This window comes from Oncorhynchus masou, chromosome 12 (assembly GCF_036934945.1).
Source record: "Oncorhynchus masou masou isolate Uvic2021 chromosome 12, UVic_Omas_1.1, whole genome shotgun sequence".
Lineage (NCBI taxonomy): Eukaryota > Metazoa > Chordata > Actinopteri > Salmoniformes > Salmonidae > Oncorhynchus > Oncorhynchus masou.
The window spans coordinates 89,311,950-89,338,710 of record NC_088223.1 but is presented as its reverse complement, the minus strand read 5'-3'; the positions used below and the strand labels follow the sequence as shown (position 1 = coordinate 89,338,710).

The 26,761-nt window shown below is 42.1% G+C and overlaps 1 protein-coding gene across 1 annotated transcript in view; it reads left to right on the top strand.

Moving 5' to 3' along the window:
* Window positions 1-26,761, top strand: part of gria1b (glutamate receptor, ionotropic, AMPA 1b) — a 130,379-nt gene that overhangs the window by 62,846 nt on the left and 40,772 nt on the right. The window lies entirely within an intron of this gene.

The following is a 26,761-nucleotide window of genomic DNA, read 5'->3' as shown; positions in this document are numbered from 1 at the left end:
CCACCAGGCCACCTACATCACCACCAGGCCAACTACATCACCACCAGGCCAACTACATCACCACCAGGCCACCTACATCACCACCAGGCCACCTACATCACCACCTAGCCACCTACATCACCACCTAGCCACCTACATCACCACCAGGCCACCTACATCACCACCAGGCCACCTACATCACCACCAGGCCACCTACATCACCACCAGGCCACCTACATCACCACCAGGCCACCTACATCACCACCAGGCCACCTACATCACCACCAGGCCACCTACATCACCACCTAGCCACCTACATCACCACCAGGCCACCTACATCACCACCAGGCCACCTACATCACCACCAGGCCACCTACATCACCACCAGGCCACCTACATCACCACCTAGCCACCTACATCACCACCTGGCCACCTACATCACCACCTAGCCACCTACATCACCACCAGGCCACCTACATCACCACCAGGCCACCTACATCACCACCAGGCCACCTACATCACCACCAGGCCACCTACATCACCACCTAGCCACCTACATCACCACCAGGCCACCTACATCACCACCAGGCCACCTACATCACCACCAGGCCACCTACATCACCACCAGGCCACCTACATCACCACCAGGCCACCTACATCACCACCTAGCCACCTACATCACCACCTAGCCACCTACATCACCACCAGGCCACCTACATCACCACCAGGCCACCTACATCACCACCAGGCCACCTACATCACCACCAGGCCACCTACATCACCACCAGGCCACCTACATCACCACCTAACCACCTACATCACCACCTAGCCACCTACATCACCACCAGGCCACCTACATCACCACCAGGCCACCTACATCACCACCTAGCCACCTACATCACCACCTACATCACCACCAGGCCACCTACATCACCACCAGGCCACCTACATCACCACCAGGCCACCTACATCACCACCAGCCACCTACATCACCACCAGGCCACCTACATCACCACCAGGCCACCTACATCACCACCAGGCCACCTACATCACCACCAGGCCACCTACATCACCACCAGGCACCTACATCACCACCAGGCCACCTACATCACCACCTAGCCACCTACATCACCACCTACATCACCACCAGGCCACCTACATCACCACGTAGCCACCTACATCACCACCTACATCACCACCAGGCCACCTACATCACCACCAGGCCACCTACATCACCACCAGCCACCTACATCACCACCTAGCCACCTACATCACCACCAGGCCACCTACATCACCACCTACATCACATCACCAGGCCACCTACATCACCACCAGGCCACCTACATCACCACCAGGCCACCTACATCACCACCAGGCCACCTACATCACCACCAGGCCACCTACATCACCACCTATCCACCTACATCACCACCTACATCACCACCAGGCCACCTACATCACCACCAGGCCACCTACATCACCACCAGGCCACCTACATCACCACCAGGCCACCTACATCACCACCAAGCCACCTACATCACCACCAGGCCACCTACATCACCACCAGGCCACCTACATCACCACCAGGCCACCTACATCACCACCAGGCCACCTACATCACCACCAGGCCACCTACATCACCACCAGGCCACCTACATCACCACCTGGCCACCTACATCACCACCAGGCCACCTACATCACCACCTAGCCACCTACATCACCACCTAACCACCTACATCACCACCTAGCCACCTACATCACCACCAGGCCACCTACATCACCACCAGGCCACCTACATCACCACCAGGCCACCTACATCACCACCAGGCCACCTACATCACCACCAGGCCACCTACATCACCACCAGGCCACCTACATCACCACCAGGCCACCTACATCACCACCTACATCACCACCAGGCCACCTACATCACCACCAGGCCACCTACATCACCACCTACATCACCACCAGGCCACCTACATCACCACCAGGCCACCTACATCACCACCAGGCCACCTACATCACCACCAGGCCACCTACATCACCACCTAGCCACCTACATCACCACCTAGCCACCTACATCACCACCTAGCCACCTACATCACCACCTAGCCACCTACATCACCACCAGGCCACCTACATCACCACCAGGCCACCTACATCACCACCAGGCCACCTACATCACCACCTAGCCACCTACATCACCACCTAGCCACCTACATCACCACCAGGCCACCTACATCACCACCTAGCCACCTACATCACCACCAGGCCACCTACATCACCACCTAGCCACCTACATCACCACCTAGCCACCTACATCACCACCAGGCCACCTACATCACCACCAGGCCACCTACATCACCACCAGGCCACCTACATCACCACCAGCCACCTACATCACCACCAGGCCACCTACATCACCACCAGGCCACCTACATCACCACCTAGCCACCTACATCACCACCAGGCCACCTACATCACCACCAGCCACCTACATCACCACCAGGCCACCTACATCACCACCTAGGCCACCTACATCACCACCAGGCCACCTACATCACCACCAGCCACCTACATCACCACCTAGCCACCTACATCACCACCAGGCCACCTACATCACCACCAGGCCACCTACATCACCACCTAGCCACCTACATCACCACCAGGCCACCTACATCACCACCAGGCCACCTACATCACCACCTAGCCACCTACATCACCACCAGGCCACCTACATCACCACCTAGCCACCTACATCACCACCAGGCCACCTACATCACCACCAGCCACCTACATCACCACCAGGCCACCTACATCACCACCAGGCCACCTACATCACCACCAGGCCACCTACATCACCACCTAGGCCACCTACATCACCACCAGGCCACCTACATCACCACCAGGCCACCTACATCACCACCTAGCCACCTACATCACCACCTAGCCACCTACATCACCACCAGGCCACCTACATCACCACCTAGCCACCTACATCACCACCTAAGCCACCTACATCACCACCTAACCACCTACATCACCACCTAGCCACCTACATCACCACCAGGCCACCTACATCACCACCAGGCCACCTACATCACCACCAGGCCACCTACATCACCACCAGGCCACCTACATCACCACCAGGCCACCTACATCACCACCAGGCCACCTACATCACCACCTAGCCACCTACATCACCACCAGGCCACCTACATCACCACCTAGCCACCTACATCACCACCAGGCCACCTACATCACCACCTGCGCTGGTTGATGTTTTGAAAGACTATCTAGAGTAAGTTTGGAAGTGGTGCCCAGCGCAGGTTGATGTTTTGAAAGACTATCCAGAGTAAGTTTGGAAGTGGTGCCCAGCGCAGGTTGATGTTTTGAAAGACTATCTAGAGTAAGTTTGGAAGTGGTGCCCAGCAGAGGTTGATGTTTTGAAAGACTATCTAGAGTAAGTTTGGAAGTGGTGCCCAGCGCAGGTTGATGTTTTGAAAGACTATCCAGAGTAAGTTTGGAAGTGGTGCCCAGCGCAGGTTGATGTTTTGAAAGACTATCTAGAGTAAGTTTGGAAGTGGTGCCCAGCGCAGGTTGATGTTTTGAAAGACTATCTAGAGTAAGTTTGGAAGTGGTGCCCAGCGCAGGTTGATGTTTTGAAAGACTATCCAGAGTAAGTTTGGAAGTGGTGCCCAGCGCAGGTTGATGTTTTGAAAGACTATCCAGAGTAAGTTTGGAAGTGGTGCCCAGCGCAGGTTGATGTTTTGAAAGACTATCCAGAGTAAGTTTGGAAGTGGTGCCCAGCGCAGATTGATGTTTTGAAAGACTATCTAGAGTAAGTTTGGAAGTGGTGCCCAGCGCAGGTTGATGTTTTGAAAGACTATCCAGAGTACGTTTGGAAGTGGTGCCCAGCGCAGGTTGATGTTTTGAAAGACTATCTAGAGTAAGTTTGGAAGTGGTGCCCAGCGCAGGTTGATGTTTTGAAAGACTATCCAGAGTAAGTTTGGAAGTGGTGCCCAGCACAGGTTGATGTTTTGAAAGACACAGTGGAATCCAACAAAGCTTTTATCAACTGCCTGTCACCTTTTGAATTGAATTAAACTTCAATTAACCTTTTTAAACTCACTTTGACATATTAACAAATAACTTTGGATCCATAATTTGATCATTACCTATAACAACTAGAGCTGTTTAAATTAATTTCACTTTGGCTCTACGCCCAGAGCCAACTTTCCACCTGTTTAGCAGCAGGTCGGCGCTCTTTGTCCAACAGCTGTCAGAAGGTAGTGTGATGTCTGAAGAAGCAAAACATCATCAATCACGTGTTATTGTTACCTTGATACAAGCATCGGTACTTTTTATTTTTTTATCAGATCAGAGTGCCTTGAAATATGTGAGACAAGCTTCCCATCACTGCTCTGTAAACATCAAAAACACGGTCTCCGGGTGTTTAATGCCATTCCATTTGCTCCGTTCCTGCCATTATTATGAGCCGTCCTCCCCTCAGCAGCCTTCTGTGACTAAGGTATGGTGAGTACCATCACTACTCTATAACGTATGTTGAGTATCCTACTTACTCTACTGACTTTATTGTCCCCGTGGGGAAGGGTTGTTGCAGTGTCATGTACACGTTTAAGGTGGTGTTTAAATAGATTTTTTTTTTACAATACAACTTTCATAACAGTTACATACAAATAAAAAGAGACTAGTCTGCTGGCCTTACTGGGTGGATAGGAGCATTAGTCTGCTGGCCTTACTGGGTCTATAGGAGCATTAGCCTGCTGTCCTTACTGGGTGGATGGCCTTAGCCTGCTGGCCTTTCTGGGTGGATAGGAGCATTAGCCTGCTGGCCTTACTGGGTGGATAGGAACATTAGCCTGCTGGCCTTACTGGGTGGATAAGCATTAGCCTGCTGGCCTTACTGGGTCCATTAGTCTGCTGGCCTTACTGGGTGGATAGGAGCATTAGTCTGCTGGCCCTACTGGGTCTATAGGAGCATTAGCCTGCTGTCCTTACTGGGTGGATAGGAACATTAGCCTGCTGGCCTTACTGGGTGGATAGGAGCATTAGCCTGCTGTCCTTACTGGGTGGATAGGAGCATTAGTCTGCTGGCCTTACTGGGACTATAGGAGCATTAGCCTGCTGGTCTTACTGGGTGGATAGGAGCATTAGCCTGCTGGTCTTACTGGGTGGATAGGAGCATTAGCCTGCTGGTCTTACTGGGTGGATAGGAGCATTACTGGTCTTACTGGGTGGTGGTCTTACTGGGTGGATAGGAGCATTAGCCTGCTGGCCTTACTGGGTGGATAGGAGCATTAGCCTGCTGGCCTTACTGGGTGGATAGGAGCATTAGCCTGCTGGTCTTACTGGGTCTATAGGAACATTAGCCTGCTGGCCTTACTGAGTAGATAGGTACATTAGTCTGCTGTCCTTACTGTGTCTATAGGAACATTAGCCTGCTGGCCTTACTGGGTGGAGAGGAACATTAGCCTGCTGGTCCTTACTGGGTGGATAGGAGCATTAGCCTGCTGGCCTTACTGGGTGGAGAGGAACATTAGCCTGCTGGCCTTACTGTGTCTATAGGAACATTAGCCTGCTGGCCTTACTGGGTGGATAGGAGCATTAGCCTGCTGGCCTTACTGGGTCTATAGGAACATTAGTCTGCTGTCCTTACTGGGTGGAGAGGAACATTAGCCTGCTGGTCTTACTGGGTGGATAGGAGCATTAGCCTGCTGGCCTTACTGTGTCTATAGGAGCATTAGCCTGCTGGTCTTACTGGGTGGATAGGAGCATTAGCCTGCTGGCCTTACTGGGTCTATAGGAGCATTAGCCTGCTGTCCTTACTGAGTCTATAGGAACATTAGCCTGCTGGCCTTACTGGGTCTATAGGAACATTAGCCTGCTGGCCTTACTGGACCGGTAGGAACATTAGCCTGCTGTCCTTACTGAGTCTATAGGAGCATTAGTCTGCTGGCCTTACTGGGTGGATAGGAGCATTAGTCTGCTGGCCTTACTGGGTGGATAGGAGCATTAGTCTGCTGGCCTTACTGGACCGGTAGGAGCATTAGTCTGCTGGCCTTACTGAGTCTATAGGAACATTAGCCTGCTGGCCTTACTGAATCTATAGGAACATTAGCCTGCTGGCCTTACTGAATCTATAGGAACATTAGCCTGCTGGCCTTACTGAATCTATAGGAACATTAGCCTGCTGGCCTTACTGAGTTTATAGAAACATTAGCCTGCTGTCCTTACTGGGTCGATAGGAATATTAGCCCGAGCTATTTAAGAGGGATATCACACCTGGCACAAATTATTGTCTAGTTCTGTTCTTCCTGCCGAGGGGTCCCCTATACCTGCACCCAGGGGGGAGTAGTTCAAAGTCCGGGCACAGGGGATGTCTTGGGTCAAAAATTATTTTGTGATAGGACATTCAACATTAAAATATCCCAGCTTTTTGAGGAAAGTACAGTCTTTGATGACTCTTTCTGTAGATCAGGTCTGAACATTTACTCTACTGAAGCTTATTGTCCAAGAGGACACCCAGATATTTGTATTCCTCTACAATTTCTATATTCTGACCTCTGATAGATGTTGCAGAGGAAGTCTATGCACACACTTCCTGAAGTCTATGCACATCTCTTTGCTCATGTTGGTATTGAGGAAGTGTGATTCATCACACCACTCTACAAAGTCATTTAGGACCGGGCCATGGTGTTCTTCGTCATCACGCACAAGGCTGATCGAGACAGTGTCATCAGCGAACTTAACGAGGCGTCTGTCAGGATGGAAACTAGTACAACTATTAGTATACAATATGTACAGGAGTGGGGTAAAAAACACATCCCTGAGGAGAACCTGTGTTGGTGTTGCGTATGTCCCACACATCCCTGAGGAGAACCTGTGTTGGTGGTGCGTATGTCCGACACATCCCTGAGGAGAACCTGTGTTGGTGGTGCGTATGTCCGACACATCCCTGAGGAGAACCTGTGTTGGTGGTGCGTATGTCCGACACATCCCTGAGGAGAACCTGTGTTGGTGTTGCGTATGTCCGACACATGGGGACCTACTTTGACCCACTGTGACCGCTGGCTCAGGAAGTCCAACAGCCACAAAACCAGCTAAGGAGAAGTCCCGACTGAGTCTCTGTGCCAGAATGTAATCCTGGAGGCAGAAGAAAAGTCAACGAACAGAACCCTGAAATAGGATTTGGCACCGTCTACATGTCTACAGACCATGTTGAGGAGAGTAAGAACAGCATCAACTCCTGTGCTGGGCTGATAGGCAAACTGAAACGGGTCGAGGAGCTTCAGGGTGGCTCTGGGAAAGTAACTTCACAATATGATAAACATGAATCGTTTGCTGGTCAGAGGGTGTCAGGGTGGTGTATTTAAATGGCATTGACTACTTTTGTTTTAGATGTTTTGTTGTGGCTGTTCAGCAGCTGCACTTTGTTGGAGGCTTTCTGCTTTGAAAATAGCCACACTCTGGCCCTGAGGTAAAGACACAATGGGAGCCTCTTTAAAGGCCGTCTTTTGTTGACCTTTGCTACTACTGCACATTTTACACACACGTGAAGTGCTTACGACATAGAAGATCATAGCACTGTGATGTCTTCATTTATTTATTTCAAATAAAAGGGCTTGTTCTATAGACATCTTGTTCTATAGACATCTTGTTCTATAGACATCTTGTTCTATAGACATATTGTTCTATAGACATATTGTTCTAAATACATCTTGTTCTATAGACATCTTGTTCTATAGACATCTTGTTCTACAGACATCTTGTTCTAAAGACATCTTGTTCTATAGACATCTTGTTCTACAGACATCTTGTTCCCTGATAGACATCTTGTGTACAGACATCTTGTTCTCTAGACATCTTGTTCTAAAGACATCTTGTTCCCGGACATCTTGTTCTAAAACATCTTGTTCTACGGACATCTTGTTCTGGACATCTTGTTCTATAGACATCTTGTTCTATAGACATCTTGTTCTACAGACATCTTGTTCTAAAGACATCTTGTTCTATAGACATCTTGTTCTACAGACATCTTGTTCTAAAGACATCTTGTTCTAAATACATCTTGTTCTAAATACATCTTGTTCTATAGACATCTTGTTCTAAAGACATCTTGTTCTACAGACATCTTCTTCTACAGACATCTTGTTCTATAGACATCTTGTTCTAAAGACAACTTGTTCTATAGACATCTTGTTCTATAGACATCTTGTTCTATAGACATCTTGTTCTATAGACATCTTGTTCTATAGACATCTTGTTCTAAAGACATCTTGTTCTATAGACATCTTGTTCTATAGACATCTTGTTCTAAAGACATCTTGTTCTAAAGACATCTTGTTCTAAAGACATCTTGTTCTAAAGACATCTTGTTCTACAGACATCTTGTTCTACAGACATCTTGTTCTATATAGATCTTGTTCTAAAGACATCTTGTTCTATAGACATCTTGTTCTATAGACATCTTGTTCTATAGACATCTTGTTCTAAAGACATCTTGTTCTACAGACATCTTGTTCTACAGACATCTTGTTCTACAGACATCTTGTTCTACAGACATCTTGTTCTATAGACATCTTGTTCTATAGACATCTTGTTCTATAGACATCTTGTTCTATAGACATCTTGTTCTACAGACATCTTGTTCTACAGACATCTTGTTCTATAGACATCTTGTTCTATAGACATCTTGTTCTATAGACATCTTGTTCTAAAGACATCTTGTTCTATAAACATCTTGTTCTAAAGACATCTTGTTCTATAGACATCTTGTTCTACAGACATCTTGTTCTACAGACATCTTGTTCTACAGACATCTTGTTCTACAGACATCTTGTTCTATAGACATCTTGTTCTACAGACATCTTGTTCTATAGACATCTTGTTCTAAAGACATCTTGTTCTCTAGACATCTTGTTCTAAAGACATCTTGTTCTACAGACATTTTGTTCTATAGACATCTTGTTCTATGGACATCTTGTTCTATAGACATCTTGTTCTATAGACATCTTGTTCTAAAGACATCTTGTTCTACAGACATCTTGTTCTAAAGACATCTTGTTCTACAGACATCTTGTTCTACAGACATCTTGTTCTAAAGACATCTTGTTCTAAAGACATCTTGTTCTACAGACATCTTGTTCTACAGACATCTTCTTCTACAGACATCTTGTTCTAAAGACATCTTGTTCTATAGACATCTTGTTCTACAGACATCTTGTTCTAAAGACATCTTGTTCTAAATACATCTTGTTCTAAATACATCTTGTTCTATAGACATCTTGTTCTAAAGACATCTTGTTCTATAGACATCTTGTTCTATAGACATCTTGTTCTAAAGACATCTTGTTCTATAGACATCTTGTTCTAAAGACATCTTGTTCTAAAGACATCTTGTTCTAAAGACATCTTGTTCTATAGACATCTTGTTCTATAGACATCTTGTTCTATAGACATCTTGTTCTAAAGACATCTTGTTCTATAGACATCTGGTTCTATAGACATCTTGTTCTAAAGATATCTTGTTCTACAGACATCTTGTTCTAAAGACATCTTGTTCTATAGACATCTTGTTCTACAGACATCTTGTTCTATAGACATCTTGTTCTACAGACATCTTGTTCTATAGACATCTTGTTCTATAGACATCTTGTTCTATAGACATCTTGTTCTATAGACATCTTGTTCTACAGACATCTTGTTCTATATACATCTTGTTCTAAAGACATCTTGTTCTATAGACATCTTGTTCTATAGACATCTTGTTCTAAAGACATCTTGTTCTAAAGACATCTTGTTCTACAGACATCTTGTTCTACAGACATCTTGTTCTACAGACATCTTGTTCTACAGACATCTTGTTCTACAGACATCTTGTTCTATAGACATCTTGTTCTATAGACATCTTGTTCTATAGACATCTTGTTCTATAGACATCTTGTTCTATAGACATCTTGTTCTATAGACATCTTGTTCTATAGACATCTCTTCTATAAACATCTTGTTCTAAAGACATCTTGTTCTATAGACATCTTGTTCTACAGACATCTTGTTCTACAGACATCTTGTTCTACAGACATCTTGTTCTACAGACATCTTGTTCTACAGACATCTTGTTCTACAGACATCTTGTTCTACAGACATCTTGTTCTAAAGACATCTTGTTCTATAGACATCTTGTTCTACAGACATCTTGTTCTACAGACATCTTGTTCTATAGACATCTTGTTCTACAGACATCTTGTTCTACAGACATCTTGTTCTATAGACATCTTGTTCTACAGACATCTTGTTCTATAGACATCTTGTTCTATAGACATCTTGTTCTATAGACATCTTGTTCTATAGACATCTTGTTCTACAGACATCTTGTTCTACAGACATCTTGTTCTATAGACATCTTGTTCTAAAGACATCTTGTTCTATAGACATCTTGTTCTATAGACATCTTGTTCTAAAGACATCTTGTTCTACAGACATCTTGTTCTACAGACATCTTGTTCTACAGACATCTTGTTCTACAGACATCTTGTTCTATAGACATCTTGTTCTACAGACATCTTGTTCTATAGACATCTTGTTCTATAGACATCTTGTTCTATAGACATCTTGTTCTATAGACATCTTGTTCTATAGACATCTTGTTCTATAGACATCTTGTTCTATAGACATCTCTTCTATAAACATCTTGTTCTAAAGACATCTTGTTCTATAGACATCTTGTTCTACAGACATCTTGTTCTACAGACATCTTGTTCTACAGACATCTTGTTCTACAGACATCTTGTTCTACAGACATCTTGTTCTACAGACATCTTGTTCTAAAGACATCTTGTTCTACAGACATCTTATTCTACAGACATCTTGTTCTAAAGACATCTTGTTCTATAGACATCTTGTTCTACAGACATCTTGTTCTACAGACATCTTGTTCTACAGACATCTTGTTCTACAGACATCTTGTTCTATAGACATCTTGTTCTATAGACATCTTGTTCTACAGACATCTTGTTCTACAGACATCTTGTTCTATAGACATCTTGTTCTATAGACATCTTGTTCTACAGACATCTTGTTCTATAGACATCTTGTTCTACAGACATCTTGTTCTAAAGACATCTTGTTCTAAAGACATCTTGTTCTATAGACATCTTGTTCTATAGACATCTTGTTCTACAGACATCTTGTTCTACAGACATCTTGTTCTACAGACATCTTGTTCTATAGACATCTTGTTCTACAGACATCTTGTTCTACAGACATCTTGTTCTACAGACATCTTGTTCTACAGACATCTTGTTCTACAGACATCTTGTTCTATAGACATGTCCTAAGAGTACAGTACACCCACAGTACCGGCATGTACACTATCGCCCCTGTAGAGTGTTGCTGTCTGAAGCGGCTTTGTCTGTTGTGAAGAAATGTCCGTCTTGCACAGTGCATCAAAGTGCATCACAGTGCACAGTGCATCTACAGTAGGAGTTCGTGGAGGCAATATATTTAGATCATAGACAGTACACACTTAGCTGAACACTTTTATCACGTCAAAACTATCCAATTTACAATTTGATCATGAATTAAGATCTTTCCCCAGTATGTTTCATGTTTAACTGAGCCCTGCATGCACGCTTGTGTGGAGGATACATGTGTGTTTTTTTAAAACATGTTTTTTTAAACATCTGACAAATGTTCGAGACATCTCACTTCTAAGGCCTTTAGTTAGGATCATTGTTAGAGACTGCTCAGAGGAATCACTGTCATTTATCAATGCAGCCATATTACTGTACTGTACATTCACAGTAAGGATGAACATGTTGCTACTCTGTGTCATGAATTACACCTAGCCTTCTGTGTTTCTATCGTGCTGCAATGCGCCTCTGCCCATAAACACAACGTCGTCTCTGGGCAGCTTTAAAAATAAAGTAGAAAACTGTTTGATGTCTTCTGGGCCCATATGAATGATCCCTAAGATGTAACTGGAATGATGAGAGAGATGTTCTTCTTCTCTGTTTTTATGTTTTATTATCTCTCTGTCATACTGTGTTCAACCGTGTCGGATCGGCACTAGACATCTTGTCCCAAGAGGACCACAATGGAAATAAAGTCCCAGACTGTATTGTGTGTTATCCTCCATGATTTAACAATGGAAATAAGTCAGACTGTATTGTGTGTTATCCTCCATGATTTAACAATGGAAATAATTCCCAGACTGTATTGTGTGTTATCCTCCATGATTTAACAATGGAAATAAGTCATCTGTATTGTGTGTTAATGATTTAACAATGGAAATAATTCCCAGACTGTATTGTGTGTTATCCTCCATGATTTAACAATGGAAATAAGTCAGACTGTATTGTGTGTTATCCTCCATGATTTAACAATGGAAATAAGTCCCAGACTGTATTGTGTGTTATCCTCCATGATTTAACAATGGACATAAGTCCCAGACTGTATTGTGTGTTATCCTTCATGATTTAACAATGGAAATAATTCCCAGACTGTATTTGTGTTATCCTCCATGATTTAACAATGGAAATAAGTCAGACTGTATTGTGTGTTATCCTCCATGATTTAACAATGGAAATAAGTCCCAGACTGTATTGTGTGTTATCCTCCATGATTTAACAATGGAAATAAGTCCCAGACTGTATTGTGTTATCCTCCATGATTTAACAATGGAAATAAGTCCCAGACTGTATTGTGTGTTATCCTCCATGATTTAACAATGTAAATAAGTCAGACTGTATTGTGTGTTATCCTCCATGATTTAACAATGGAAATAAGTCCCAGACTGTATTGTGTGTTATCCTCCATGATTTAACAATGGAAATAAGTCCCAGACTGTATTGTTCGTTATCCTCCATGATTTAACAATGGAAATAAGTCCCAGACTGTATTGTGTGTTATCCTCCATGATTTAACAATGGAAATAAGTCCCAGACTGTATTGTGTGTTATCCTCCATGATTTAACAATGGAAATAAGTCATCTGTATTGTGTGTTATCCTCTATGATTTAACAATGGAAATAAGTCCCAGACTGTATTGTGTGTTATCCTCCATGATTTAACAATGGAAATAAGTCCCAGACTGTATTGTGTGTTATCCTCCATGATTTAACAATGGAAATAATTCCCAGACTGTATTGTGTTATCCTCCATGATTTAACAATGGAAATAAGTCCCAGACTGTATTGTGTGTTATCCTCCATGATTTAACAATGGAAATAATTCCCAGACTGTATTGTGTGTTATCCTCCATGATTTAACAAGGGAAATAAGTCCCAGACTGTATTGTGTGTTATCCTCCATGATTTAACAATGGAAATAATTCCCAGACTGTATTGTGTGTTATCCTCCATGATTTAACAATGGAAATAAGTCCCAGACTGTATTGTGTGTTATCCTCCATGATTTAACAATGGAAATAATTCCCAGACTGTATTGTGTGTTATCCTCTATGATTTAACAATGGAAATAAGTCCCAGACTGTATTGTGTGTTATCCTCCATGATTTAACAATGGAAATAAGTCCCAGACTGTATTGTGTGTTATCCTCCATGATTTAACAATGGAAATAATTCCCAGACTGTATTGTGTGTTATCCTCCATGATTTAACAATGGACATAAGTCCCAGACTGTATTGTGTGTTATCCTCCATGATTTAACAATGGAAATAATTCCCAGACTGTATTGTGTGTTATCCTCCATGATTTAACAATGGAAATAAGTCCCAGACTGTATAGTGTGTTATCCTCCATGATTTAACAATGGAAATAAGTCCCAGACTGTATTGTGTGTTATCCTCCATGATTTAACAATGGAAATAAGTCCCAGACTGTATTGTGTGTTATCCTCTATGATTTAACAATGGAAATAAGTCCCAGACTGTATTGTGTGTTATCCTCCATGATTTAACAATGGAAATAATTCCCAGACTGTATTGTGTGTTATCCTCCATGATTTAACAATGGAAATAAGTCCCAGACTGTATTGTGTGTTATCCTCCATGATTTAACAATGGAAATAAGTCCCAGACTGTATTGTGTGTTATCCTCCATGATTTAACAATGGAAATAAGTCCCAGACTGTATTGTGTGTTATCCTCCATGATTTAACAATGGAAATAAGTCCCAGACTGTATTGTGTGTTATCCTCTCATGATTTAACAATGGAAATAAGTCCCAGACTGTATTGTGTGTTATCCTCCATGATTTAACAATGGAAATAATTCCCAGACTGTATTGTGTGTTATCCTCCATGATTTAACAATGGAAATAATTCCCAGACTGTATTGTGTGTTATCCTCCATGATTTAACAATGGACATAAGTCCCAGACTGTATTGTGTGTTATCCTCCATGATTTAACAATGGAAATAAGTCCCAGACTGTATTGTGTGTTATCCTCCATGATTTAACAATGGACATAAGTCCCAGACTGTATTGTGTGTTATCCTCCATGATTTAACAATGGAAATAAGTCCATGATTTAACAATGGAAATAAGACTGTATTGTGTGTTATCCTCCATGATTTAACAATGGAAATAATTCCCAGACTGTATTGTGTGTTATCCTCCATGATTTAACAATGGAAATAATTCCCAGACTGTATTGTGTGTTATCCTCCATGATTTAACAATGGAAATAAGTCCCAGACTGTATTGTGTGTTATCCTCCATGATTTAACAATGGAAATAAGTCCCAGACTGTATTGTGTGTTATCCTCCATGATTTAACAATGGAAATAAGTCCCAGACTGTATTGTGTGTTATCCTCCATGATTTAACAATGGAAATAAGTCCCAGACTGTATTGTGTGTTATCCTCCATGATTTAACAATGGACATAAGTCCCAGACTGTATTGTGTGTTATCCTCCATGATTTAACAATGGAAATAAGTCCCAGACTGTATTGTGTGTTATCCTCCATGATTTAACAATGGAAATAATTCCCAGACTGTATTGTGTGTTATCCTCCATGATTTAACAATGGAAATAAGTCCCAGACTGTATTGTGTGTTATCCTCCATGATTTAACAATGGAAATAATTCCCAGACTGTATTGTGTGTTATCCTCCATGATTTAACAATGGAAATAAGTCCCAGACTGTATTGTGTGTTATCCTCCATGATTTAACAATGGAAATAAGTCCCAGACTGTATTGTGTGTTATCCTCCATGATTTAACAATGGAAATATGTCCCAGACTGTATTGTGTGTTATCCTCCATGATTTAACAAGGGAAATAAGTCCCAGACTGTATTGTGTGTTATCCTCCATGATTTAACAATGGAAATAAGTCCCAGACTGTATTGTGTGTTATCCTCCATGATTTAACAATGGAAATAATTCCCAGACTGTATTGTGTGTTATCCTCCATGATTTAACAATGGAAATAAGTCCCAGACTGTATTGTGTGTTATCCTCCATGATTTAACAATGGAAATAAGTCCCAGACTGTATTGTGTGTTATCCTCCATGATTTAACAATGGAAATAAGTCCCAGACTGTATTGTGTGTTATCCTCTATGATTTAACAATGGAAATAAGTCCCAGACTGTATTGTGTGTTATCCTCCATGATTTAACAATGGAAATAATTCCCAGACTGTATTGTGTGTTATCCTCCATGATTTAACAATGGAAATAAGTCCCAGACTGTATTGTGTGTTATCCTCCATGATTTAACAATGGAAATAATTCCCAGACTGTATTGTGTGTTATCCTCCATGATTTAACAATGGAAATAATTCCCAGACTGTATTGTGTGTTATCCTCCATGATTTAACAATGGAAATAAGTCCCAGACTGTATTGTGTGTTATCCTCCATGATTTAACAATGGAAATAATTCCCAGACTGTATTGTGTGTTATCCTCCATGATTTAACAATGGAAATAAGTCAGACTGTACTGTGTGTTATCCTCCATGATTTAACAAGGGAAATAAGTCCCAGACTGTATTGTGTGTTATCCTCCATGATTTAACAAGGGAAATAAGTCCCAGACTGTATTGTGTGTTATCCTCCATGATTTAACAATGGAAATAAGTCCCAGACTGTATTGTGTGTTATCCTCCATGATTTAACAATGGAAATAATTCCCAGACTGTATTGTGTGTTATCCTCCATGATTTAACAAGGGAAATAATTCCCAGACTGTATTGTGTGTTATCCTCCATGATTTAACAAGGGAAATAATTCCCAGACTGTATTGTGTGTTATCCTCCATGATGTAACAATGGACATAAGTCCCAGACTGTATTGTGTGTTATCCTCCATGATTTAACAAGGGAAATAAGTCCCAGACTGTATTGTGTGCTATCCTTCATGATTTAACTCATGTGCATGTATGGCTTTTTTAAGTTTTATGCGTGCTTGTTTTTTTTTTAAATGGTCAAATTAATAAACTAAACAAAAACTAAAGATGCTTTAATACATTACCAGTGTTGGGATTAAGTACTTGGGAAAGTAATATATTAGATATTGGTTAACAAATGTGCCTTTACAATATTACTTTTTGAGGAAAGTACCACCTTATATTTAAGCAATAAGGAAACAAGTAGGTGTGGTATATGGCCAATATACCACAGCTAAGGGCTGTGCTTAGGCACAACGCAATGCCTGGATACAGCCCTTAGCTGTGGTATATTGGCCATATACCACAAACCCCCATGGTGCCTTATTGCTATTATAAACTGGTTACAGACGTAATTAGAACAGTAAATAGTATATATTTTTTGTCATACCCGTGGTATACGGTCTGATATACCACAGCTTTCAGCCAATCAGCATTCAGGGCTCGAACCATCCAGTTTATAATACTCGTTATATTACTTTCATGAAAAAAATATAAATCTCACAGTTTGTTTGACTGTATGAGGAAGAGACGCGAGCCGCGCACGCTCTACCAGAGATAGTCTACTTACTAACTCAGGTTTTATCACTAGTTTCCCCTTTCATCTGTGGCGCTGCTTTCATGTGCTAGTCTACAAGTGCTCTGCCATGTAGGGCTGCTTAATTAGCCATATACACCCAGCTGGCGATGAGGAAATGGCCCAGAAGCGGCCCTCTTCCGGGGGTCTCGGAACTGATTGAATCGGCTTGGAATCGGGTGTTGGACGCGGCCCCGGATTCAAAATGAATGACTGCCCAGAATGGGCCCAAGTACATTGGGCTGTTTCCTGTCTACCGGATTTCAGACGACCTTGCCTGCATCTACCAGAATCCCTCCAGAAGTGTCCCGATGCAAATTTAAATAAATGAAAACAAAATTACCCTATTTAGTAATTATCGGAGGAAACACGGAGGAAACACTGTACACCTGGTGACCGTGTGAGCATGCATGCACCTGGACCGCCACAGGAGTCGCTACAGCGTGATGGGACAAGGACGTCCCGGCCAGGCAATCCCTCCCCTAACTCGGACGCCGCTGGGCCAATTGTGCTTCGCCCCATTGGTCTCAAACCAGCATCTGTAGCAACGCAGTTTGCGCTGCGATGCAGTGTCTTAGACCGCTGCGCCACTCGGGAGGATCCATCCACAAAGTTTTTAATGCTTATCAATTGCATTGCACAAAGTATCAAAATGCTTCTTAAACAGGACTCTTAAATAATTGTATTAAAATGTTAATTTTATTTTTTGATCACAGAAACAATGAGAAAATATGGAAAAATAAATAAATAATGAATGTTAATTATATAATCATCTGCCAGAGAGTAGCCCCAATCGGCCCGAACCCCAAGTAATACATTTGGGCCAGATAACTCACACCGGAATCGGGCCGAGCTCGATCCCCGCATCCTAGCCATAAGTAATACGGCCGAAGGCGACCCAGACTCGGGCCACATGACTTCGGTCCTCGTCTGACTCTCAGCCGAGTGCCCCGACTCTCAGCCGGAATCGTCCCAGATCCACTGTGCTCGCTGGGTAGTATACTGTAAGCCAAACATCTGAGAGATTTCTTATCTTTTCATTCAAAATGTTTCTCTCGAGCCATAGAGTTGTATAGAGGGCATGCTTGCCACAAGACGAGGAAGCCCTCTATGGGCATTGCTATCGCAGAAGTGATCAATGGCAAAGATCAGAGGTGCTCCCTCTATATATTTCAATGGACTGCAGCTGTCACGACATTTCTCCAAACAGCCTTTCTCCGCTCGCTCCAGAACTAAATGAGGAAACAAGTTGAGATCGGATTCATGGAAACACGCGCCCCGGTAGAGATATTATTCTGAAAGTAACGCACGCGTTGTTTGACAAAGTAACTGTAGGAATATTACCCAATTCAGGAAAAAGTTAGTCATCTGATTACAACACGCGTTACTTTTGTAACACGTTGCCCAAAACACTGGACATTACTGTGTTCAGAAAGTATTCATACCCCTTGACTTGTTCCACATTTTGTCATAAGAATTTCACACAATAATGACCCCATAATAATGACCCCATAATAATGACCCCATAATAATGACCCCACAATAATGACCCCATAATAATGACCCCATAATAATGACCCCATAATAATGACCCCATAATGATGACACCATAATAATGACCCCACAATAATGACCCCACAATAATGACCCCATAATGATGACCCCACAATAATGACACCATAATAATGACCCCATAATAATGACCCCATAATAATGACCCAATAATAATGACCCCATAATGATGACCCCATAATGATGACCCCATAATAATGACCCCATAATAATGACCCCATAATAATGACCCCATAATAATGACCCCATAATAATGACCCCATAATAATGACCCCATAATAATGACCCCATAATGATGACCCCATAATGATGACCCCATAATGATGACACCATAATAATGACCCCATAATGATGACCCCATAATGATGACCCCATAATAATGACCCCACAATAATGACCCCATAATGATGACCCCATAATGATGACCCCATAATGATGACACCATAATAATGACCCCATAATGACAGTTCTAAATATGTTTTTAGATATTTTTTTTGCTCATTTTTTGAAAATTAAATACAGAAATATCTAACTGATATTAGTATCCACAACTCTTTGCTCTGAAACTGCTCTGCTCTGAAACAAATTGAGCTCACGTGTATCCATTTTCCTTGGGATGTCACTACAACTTGATTGGAGTTCACCTGTGGGCCAATTCAATTGTTTGGACATGACAGAAAAAAACCCACACCTGTCTACAAGGTACCACAGTTGACGGTGTATGTTAGACCAGAATCTATACCATGAAGACTATCTCTGAGATATAACTGTGATGAGGCATTTATCTGGGGAAGGGTATACAACTATTGAAAGTTTCCTAGAACACAAACTGAGCAACCAGGCAAGAATGACCTTGGTCAGAGAGGTGACCAAGAACCCAATGACCACTGTGACAGAACTACAGAGTTCCTGGGCTGAGATGGGAGAACCTACCAGATGTCTCTACAGCTCTTCACCACTCTGGTCTTTATGGGAGAGGCCAGACGGGAGCCACTGCTGAGAAAGAGGCACATGACACATAGAGTTTGCAAAAATGCTTGTGAAAGACTCTTGAGACCGTAAGGCAAAAGATCCTGTGGTCTGAATGAAACAAAATGTTTACTCTTTAGCCTGAATGCAAAGCGCTATGTCTGGAGAAAACCAAGCACAGCTCATCACCTGTACCACCATCCCTACCCTGAAGCATGGGGGTGGCATCATCATGCTATGGGGATGCTTTTCAGAGGCAGGGACTGAAAGACTGGTAAGGATATAAGGAACAATAAATGGAGCCAAATACAAGCAAACCCTTGATGAGAACCTGCTTCAGAGTGCAAACGTTGAACAGGACAATAACCCAAAGCATACAGCCAAAGCAACGCTGAAATGCTTCAGAACAAAAATGTGAATGTCATTGAGTGGCCCAGCCAAAGTCCAGACTTTAGTCTCATTGAAGATCTGTGGAAGACTTCAAGATTGTTGTTCATCGTCGCTCCCCATCTAATTTAACAGAGCTTGAAAAAATCAGCATGGAAGAACGGAAGAAAATCCCCAAATCTAGATGTGCAAAGCTGAAACAGACATAACCAAGATGACGTAAAGCTGAAACAGACATACCCAAGACAACGTAAAGCTGAAACAGACTTACCCAAGATGACGTAAAGCTGATACAGACATACCCAAGATGACGTAAAGCTGATACAGACATACCCAAGATGACGTAAAGCTGATACAGACATACCCAAGATGACGTAAAGCTGATACAGACATACCCAAGATGACGTAAAGCTGAAACAGACATACCCAAGATGACGTAAAGCTGAAACAGACATACCCAAGATGACGTAAAGCTGAAACAGACATACCCAAGATGACGTAAAGCTGAAACAGACATACCCAAGATGACGTAAAGCTGAAACAGACATACCCAAGATGACGTAAAGCTGATACAGACATACCCAAGATGACGTAAAGCTGAAACAGACATACCCAAGATGACGTAAAGCTGATACAGACATACCCAAGATGACGTAAAGCTGATACAGACATACCCAAGATGACGTAAAGCTGAAACAGACATACCCAAGATGACGTAAAGCTGAAACAGACATACCCAAGATGATGTAAAGCTGAAACAGACATACCCAAGATGACGTAAAGCTGATACAGACATACCCAAGATGACGTAAAGCTGAAACAGACTTACCCAAGATGACGTAAAGCTGATACAGACATACCCAAGACAACGTAAAGCTGAAACAGACTTACCCAAGATGACGTAAAGCTGATACAGACATAACCAAGATGACGTAAAGCTGATACAGACATACCCAAGATGACGTAAAGCTGAAACAGACATACCCAAGATGACGTAAAGCTGATACAGACATAACCAAGATGACGTAAAGCTGATACAGACATACCCAAGATGACGTAAAGCTGATACAGACATACCCCGTAAAGCTGATACAGACATACCCAAGATGACGTAAAGCTGAAACAGACATACCCAAGATGACAAGATGACGTAAAGCTGGTACAGACATACCCAAGATGACGTAAAGCTGATACAGACATACCCAAGATGACGTAAAGCTGATACAGACATACCCAAGACAACGTAAAGCTGATACCCAAGATGACGTAAAGCTGATACAGACATACCCAAGATGACGTAAAGCTGATACAGACATACCCAAGATGACGTAAAGCTGATACAGACATACCCAAGAGCTGATACAGACATACCCAAGATGACGTAAAGCTGAAACAGACATACCCAAGATAAAGCGATAAAGCTGACGTAAAGCTGATACAGACATACCCAAGATGACGTAAAGCTGATACAGACATACCCAAGATGACGTAAAGCTGATACAGACATACCCAAGATGACGTAAAGCTGATACAGACATACCCAAGATGACGTAAAGCTGATACAGACATACCCAAGATGACGTAAAGCTGATACAGACATACCCAAGATGACGTAAAGCTGATACAGACATACCCAAGATGACGTAAAGCTGATACAGACATACCCAAGATGACGTAAAGCTGAAACAGACATACCCAAGATGACGTAAAGCTGATACAGACATACCCAAGATGACGTAAAGCTGATACAGACATACCCCCAAGATACCCAAGATGACGTAAAGCTGATACAGACATACCCAAGATGACGTAAAGCTGATACAGACATACCCAAGATGACGTAAAGCTGATACAGACATACCCAAGATGACGTAAAGCTGATACAGACATACCCAAGATAGCTGATACAGACATACCCAAGATGACGTAAAGCTGATACAGACATACCCAAGATGACGTAAAGCTGAAACAGACATACCCAAGATGACTGTAAAGCTGAAACAGACATACCCAAGATGACGTAAAGCTGACATACAAGAGTAAACATACCCAAGATGACGTAAAGCTGAAACAGACATACCCAAGATGACGTAAAGCTGATACAGACATACCCAAGACGTAAATGACATACCCAAGATGACGTAAAGCTGATACAGACATACAAGATGAGTAAAGCTGAAACAGACATACCCAAGATGACGTAAAGCTGATACAGACATACAGACATACAGACATACCCAAGATTTTAAAGCTGAAACAGAGATACCCAAGATGACGTAAAGCTGATACAGACATAACCAAGATGACGTAAAGCTGAAACAGACATACCCAAGACAACGTAAAGCTGATACCCAAGATGACATAAAGCTGATACAGACATACCCAAGATGACGTAAAGCTGATACAGACATACCAGCTGTAAACTAAAGATACCCAAGATGACGTAAAGCTGATACAGACATACCCAAGATGACGTAAAGCTGATACATACCCAAGATGACGTAAAGCTGATACAGACATACCCAAGATGACGTAAAGCTGATACAGACATACCCAAGATGACGTAAAGCTGATACAGACATACAGACCAAGACAACGTAAAGCTGACGACATAAGATGACGTAAAGCTGATACAGACTGATAAAGCTGATACAGACATACCCAAGATGACGTAAAGCTGAAACAGACATACAAGATGACCAAGATGACGTAAAGCTGTACAAGACATACTGTAAAGCCAAGATGACGTAAAGCTGAAACAGACATACCCAAGATGACGTAAAGCTGATACAGACATACCCAAGATGACAACGAAAAAGCTAGTACAGACATACCCAGACATACCCAAGATGACGTAAAGCTGATACCCAAGATGACGTAAAGCTGAAACAGACATACCCAAGATGAAACAGAGATACCCAAGACGTAAAGCTGATACAGACATACCCAAGACAACGTAAAGCTGATACAGACATACCCAAGACAACGTAAAGCTGATACCCAAGATGACGTAAAGCTGATACAGACATACCCAAGATGATGTAAAGCTACAGACATACCCAAGACAGACATACCCAAGATGACGTAAAGCTGATACAGACATACCCAAAGATGATACAAGTAAAGCTGATACAGACATACCCAAGATGACGTAAAGCTGAAACAGACATACCCAAGATGACGTAAAGCTGATACAGACATACCCAAGATGTAAACTGAAAAGACATACCCAAGCTGATACAGAGATACCCAAGATGTAAAGCTGATACAAGCTGATACAGAGATACCCAAGATGACGTAAAGCTGAAACAGAGATACCCAAGAGACATACTGTAAAGCTGAAACAAACATACCCAAGATGACGTAAAGCTGATACAGACAAACCCAAGATGACGTAAAGCTGATACAGACATACCCAAGATGACATAAAGCTGATACAGACATACCCAAGATGACGTAAAGCTGATACAGACATACCCAAGATGACCTGAAGATACCCAAGACTACGTAAAGCTGATACAGACATACCCAAGATGACGTAAAGCTGATACAGACATACCCAAGATGACGTAAAGCTGATACAGACATACCCAAGACTACGTAAAGCTGATACAGACATACCCACGATGACGTAAAGCTGATACAGACATACCCAAGATGACGTAAAGCTGATACAGACATACCCAAGACGACGTAAAGCTGATACAGACATACCCAAGACTACGTAAAGCTGATACAGACATACCCAAGATGGCATAAAGCTGTAATCACCGCCAAAGGTGCTTCTACAAAGTATTGACTCGGGTGGGAATAACTTAGATGTTTCTATATTTCATTTTCAAAATGAATTAGCAAACATTTCTAAAAACATGTTTTCACTTTGTCATTATGGGGTATTGTGTGTACATGAGTGAGACAAACATCTTTTTAATCCATTTTTGAAATTCAGGCTGTAACACTACATAATGTGGAATAAATCAAGGGGTATAAATACTTTCTGAAGGCACTGAATATGGGGGAATACTGATGAGCCAGGGTTATAGATAAGGGGAAGGAATGGCATTAATTCAGGTGGTTCAGCTGCATTCACACGTCATCTGTCTAAGTTCTAAGTCATGTTCCTAAAAGAGAGACCTAAGGAAGGAGGGAGGGGGAGGGAGAAGTTCTCTCCACTTCATAGATCTTTCTCACTGTCATCACCCCAGACTCCAGATTAACCCAGTGCAAAAATACTCAGCATTTCCATTTCCAGTATTGAAAGGGGGGGAACCAAATGCTACATTTGGTCGTTTTCAAACTCAGGGCCCTTGGGAAAGCAGATATGAAGCAGCACATTTACTTTGGCTGAGGAGAATACACAGGCATTCAGGCAGCAGCACCTCAGCCTGGCTGTCACAGTTTTAGGTGCGTTGACAGTGATTTCAGGTGACTGCCGTGAAAACAACCGGAGCAACTCTGCCTCGTACACAGTCTTCTGTGTAGCTCTTGAAATCCTCTGTTCTCTATATGCAGCAGTGCTGTGCTAAACAAACCACCCCTGATCACAAAAGAATTACACCTTTGTAATACCAGTTTATTTACTAATCTACTTTTAAAGACAATAGTACACGTGTGTTCAATAGAAGATGAGAGTAGAAGAAATCAACTGAGGCTTCACTGGATACGTTCAGTCAACTCAAGTGCTTCTGTAAGTCACAACGGCATTGGAGCTTGCCCCATACAGCAGGTGAAGCCAAGAAAAGAGATGTAAAGAAAAGAGATGTAAAGAAGAGATGTAAAGAAATAATGTGTCAAGAAAAGATGTGTGAAGAAAAGAGGTGTAAAGAAAATAGGTGTAAAGAAGAGATGTAAAGAAATAATGTGTAAAGAAAAGAGGTGTAAAGAAAAGTGGTGTAAAGAAAAGAGGTGTAAAGAAGAGATGTAAAGAAATAATGTGTAAAGAAAAGAGGTGTAAAGAAAAGTGGTGTAAAGAAAAGAGGTGTAAAGAAATAATGTGTAAAGAAAAGAGGTGTAAAGAAAAGAGGTGTAAAGAAAAGAGGTGTAAAGAAAAGAGGTGTAAAGAAGAGATGTAAAGAAATAATGTGTCAAGAAAAGAGGTGTAAAGAAAAGAGGTGTAAAGAAAGAGATGTAAAGAAATAATGTGTAAAGAAAAAAAAGAGGTGTAAAGAAAAGAGGTGTAAAGAAAAGAGGTGTAAAGAAATAATGTGTCAAGAAAAGAGGTGTAAAGAAAAGAGGTGTAAAGAAAAGAGGTGTAAAGAAGAGATGTAAAGAAATAATGTGTCAAGAAAAGAGGTGTAAAGAAATAATATGTAAAGAAAAGAGGTGTAAAGAAATAATGTGTAAAGAAAATACGTGTAAAGAAAGAATGTGTAAAGAAAAGTGGTGTAAAGAAAATAGGTGTAAAGAAATAATGTGTAAAGAAAAGAGGTGTAAAGAAATAATGTGTAAAGAAAAGATTTGTAAATTACATTTTAGTGACGACAAAGGATCAAAAGAAAAGTTCATATTAAGATAATTTTACTCGTCAATTGTTACTCCAGGTCCAACTGAATTACTGACTACTGCTTTATCCCAACCTCTGAAAGACACTCGTACAGTACATATACAGGCTGGAGAGGTTGGATCAAGGGACTGTTACATACATATAGAGACTGGAGCAGGGGACTGTTAAATATACATAGAGGCTGAAAAGGTTGGATCGGGCGACTGTTATATACACATAGAAGGTGCTGATAAAATAGTTTGGATCAGGGGACTGTTACCTACATATAGTGGCTGAAAAGGTTGGATCAGGGACAGTTATATACATATAGAGGCTGAAAAGGTTGGATCAGGGGACTGATATATACATATAGAGGCTGAAAAGGTTGGATCAGGGGACTGTTATATACATATAGAGGCTGAAAAGGTTGGATCAGGGGACTGTTACATACATATAGAGGCTGAAAAGGTTGGATGGATACACATAGAGGCAGGGGACTGTTATATACATATAGAGGCTGAAAGGGTTGGATCAGGGGACTGTTATATACATATAGAGGCTGAAAAGGTTGGATCAGGGGACTGTTACATACATACAGAGGCTGAAAGGGTTGGATCAGGGGACTGTTACATACATATAGAGGCTGACAAAGAAAAGGTTGGATCGGGCGACTGTTATATACACATAGAAGCTGAAAAGTTTGGATCAGGGGACTGTTACCTACATATAGTGGCTGAAAAGGTTGGATCAGGGGACAGTTATATACATATACAGGCTAGTTTGGATACATATAGAGGCTGAAAAGTTTGGATCAGGGGACTGTTACCTACACATAGAGGCTGAAAAGGTTGGATCAGGGGACAGTTATATACACATAGAGGCTGAAAGCATTGGATCAGGGGACTGTTATATACATATAGAGGCTGAAAAGGTTGGATCAGGGGACTGATATATACATATAGAGGCTGAAAGGGTTGGATCAGGGGACAGTTATATACACATAGAGGCTGAAAGCATTGGATCAGGGGACTGTTATATACATATAGAGGCTGAAAAGGTTGGATCAGGGGACTGTTATATACATATAGAGGCTGAAAAGGTTGGATCAGGGGACTGTTACATACATATAGAGGCTGAAAGGGTTGGATCAGGGGACTTACACTGGGCGCCCGTGGAGCAATTGTTGTGGGAGGTTAAGTGACTTGCTAAAGGGGAACAACAGCAGGCAATGGCATCTAGGATTAGATACCAGCAACCCTCTGATTGTTCGCTCACTTCCTGAAAGATTTTGTTCCCTGTCAGACCCAGGATTCAAACTGGCAACCCTCCTACTGCGAGTTCGCCTTTCCCGAGTGGCGCAGCGGTCTACGGCACTGCATCTCAATGCTAGAGGCATCACTACAGACCCTGGTTCGA